The sequence below is a fragment of the Aegilops tauschii genome, chromosome 6 (assembly GCF_002575655.3).
Source record: "Aegilops tauschii subsp. strangulata cultivar AL8/78 chromosome 6, Aet v6.0, whole genome shotgun sequence".
In the NCBI taxonomy this organism is placed as follows: domain Eukaryota; kingdom Viridiplantae; phylum Streptophyta; class Magnoliopsida; order Poales; family Poaceae; genus Aegilops; species Aegilops tauschii.
The window spans coordinates 12,754,527-12,757,912 of NC_053040.3; positions in this window are offsets into that span (position 1 = coordinate 12,754,527).

Below are 3,386 nucleotides of genomic sequence, written 5' to 3' on the forward strand. Positions count from 1 at the left end.
TAGGCTCTTCAAGTCAACCTAAGTGTTTCGCATGTGTAAATCTGGCTTACACCCGTTGTATGCGAACGTTAGAATCTATCACACCCGATCTTCACGTGGTGCTTCGAAACAACGAACCTTCGCAACGGTGCACAGTTAGGGGGAACACATCTCTTGAAATTTTAGTGAGGGATCATCTTATTTATGCTACCGTCGTTCTAAGCAAATAAGATGTAAACATGACAAATATCACATGCAAATCATAAAGTGACATGATATGGCCAATATCATCTTGCGCCTTTGATCTCCATCTTTGAGGCGCGGCATGATCACCTTCGTCACCGGCATGACACCATGATCTCCATATCATCGTGTCTTCATGAAGTTGTCTCGCCAACTATTACTTCTACTACTATGGCTAACGGTTAGCAATAAAGAAAAGTAATTACATGGCATTTTTAATTGACACGCAGGTCATACAATAAATTAAGACAACTCCTATGGCTCCTGCCGGTTGTCATACTCATCGACATGCAAGTCGTGATTCCTATTACAAGAACATGATCAATCTCATACATCACATATATATAATTCATCACATCCTTTTGGCCATATCACATCACATAGCATACCCTGCAAAAACAAGTTAGACGTCCTCTAATTGTTGTTGCATGTTTTACGTGGCTGCTATGGGTTTCTAGCAAGAACGTTTCTTACCTACGCAAAAGCCACAACGGTGATATGCCAATTTTTGCTTACGCACTTCATATTGTCTTTTAGAGTAGCCCGCCTATTCTTGGCCGTCGTGTTGTAGATAAACTCGCAGACGTAGTATCCACAGTAATTATTCCCGGGTTCCTGCCATAAGCACTTTACGAGAAATGGAGGTCAATCAAACTGATAATGAAGCATTATAAATGGCATGGATGAAAGTAGCTAGAATCAACGGGAGATGCGCGGAACTAGGTAGCTAGTAGTACTTACTTTCGGGAATTTCCATCACAGATCCAGCGGCAATCCCGAAACTTGTGCGGTGAATACTTTCCAAGCACTGCGAGACAAAAAAAATTACTTGATATCATGAAATGAACAAAGTTGCCGATATGGTGCGGTAATGATCGATTCAACTTACTTCTCGAGCATTTTTGACATGTCCGCATATTCCTTGTGATCTTTTCGTCTCGAGTCTAAGACGCTTACTAGTCCCTGCTCAAGCTTAATCTCTAGGAGAATATAGTGGAAACTGCGCACGCATGCATATAACTCATCAGTTACATTAATTACTATAACCTCGAGTAATAATTAAGGGAAACCGAATATGCACAAGACAGTAACACTCACCTGAAGTTGTAAGGAAAGAGTATTGTATCTTTGCTTTGATTTATTAGCAACGATCGTAGCAAGTTCTGCTCGGTTTCATCGGCATGAAATTTAACCGTAAATTCATCTATGAGATTTGTGTTAATGAACCAAATATCATACATTTCAGCTCTTCTGCATTCAACGATCTTCAATCTGCATAATATAGTGAGGATAATTATATATACATGCAGTGAAAGAGCTGAGCTATATATAGAGACTTAATGACAGAAGTAGTACTTACAGACAGTAGCAAGTACCGTTAATTTATCGAGGGCCTTTAGATTGAAAAACTGGAAGAACTCCTCAAATAGAACAGACAACTCCTCAATTCCAACGAGGATTCCCGAGGGCCATTGTGAGCTCGCCCTTCTCTCTGTCTGGAACGAACTTTTGGGGAACGTAGCAATAATTCAAAATTTTCCTACGTGTCACCAAGATCAATCTAGGAGATGCTAGCAACGAGAGAGAGGGAGTGCATCTTCATACCCTTGAAGATCGCTAAGCGGAAGCGTTACAAGAACGCGGTTGATGGAGTCGTACTCGCAGCGATTCAAATCGCGGAAGATCTGATCTAGCGCCGAACGGACGGCGCCTCCGCGTTCAACACACGTACAGCCCGGGGACGTCTCCTCCTTCTTGATCCAGCAAGGGGAGAGGATAAGTTGAGGGAGAACTCCAGCAGCACGACGGCATGGTGGCGATGGAGCTCGTGGTTCTCCGGCAGAGCTTCGCTAAGCACTACGGAGCGGGAGGAGCATGTGGAGGAGGAGAGGGATGCGCCAGGGAAGGGGTGCGGCTACCCTCTCTCTCCCTCACTATATATAGGGGGAAGGGGGTGGAGGAGGCGCCCTAGGGTTCCCTAGGGGAGGGGCGGCGGCCACAGGGGAAACCCTAGATGGGTTTGGGCGCCCCCACCCCTAGGAAACTTGCTCCCCAAGGTGGGAGGGGTAGCTGCCCTAGGGAGGCGCCCCCACCTCTCCACGTTATGTGAGAGGGGTTGGGAGGGGCGCACAGCCACTTAGTGGGCTGGTGTGCCCCCTCCCCTTGGCCCATAAGGCCCCCCAACGCTTGCCGGGGCCTCCGAAACCCCTTTCGGATACGCTGGTCGTCACCCGGTACCCCCTGAACAATTCCGGGCTCCAATACCCTTCGTCCAATATATCGATATTCACCTCCGGACCATTCCGGAGTTCCTCGTCACGTCCGGGATCTCATCCGGGACTCCGAACAACCTTCGGTAACCACATACTATTTCCCATAACAACTCTAGCGTCACCAAACCTTAAGTGTGTAGACCCTACGGGTTCGGAAACCATGCAGACATGACCGAGACACCTCTCCAGCCAATAACCAATAGCGGGATCTGGATACCCATATTGGCTCCCACATGTTCCACGATGATCTCATCGGATGAACCACGATGTCGGGGATTCGATCAATCCCGTATTCAATTCCCTTTGTCTATCGGTATGTTACTTGCCCGAGATTCGATCGTCGGTATCCCCATACCTCGTTCAATCTCGTTACTGGCAAGTCTCTTTACTCGTTCCGTAACGCATGATCCCGTGGCTAACTCATTAGTCACATTGAGCTCATTATGATGATGCATTATCGAGTGGGCCCAGAGATACCTCTCCGTCATACGGAGTGACAAATCCCATTCTCGATTCATGCCAACCCAACAAACACTTTCGGAGATACCTGTAGTGCACCCACTAGTAGAAAAAGGGCCTTTAGTCCCGGTTCTGGAACCGGATCTAAAGGGTCGTTACTAAAGCCTCCCCCTTTAGTCCCGGTTCTTACACGAACCGGGACTAAAGGCCCTCCACGTGGCCGCTGCCTAGTGGTCCACCTTTAGTCACGGTTGGTAACACGAACCGGTACTAAAGGAAATTTTATGATTCTTTAAAAAAAAATTGAAATTTTTTTGAATTTTTTTTTATTTTCAAATTTCTGAATTATTTTAACCTCTAATCTCTAATCACCCCTCATCATTCCAAATCATCTAACTTCCCGGACGGTCACCCATCCTCTCACTACTCCAG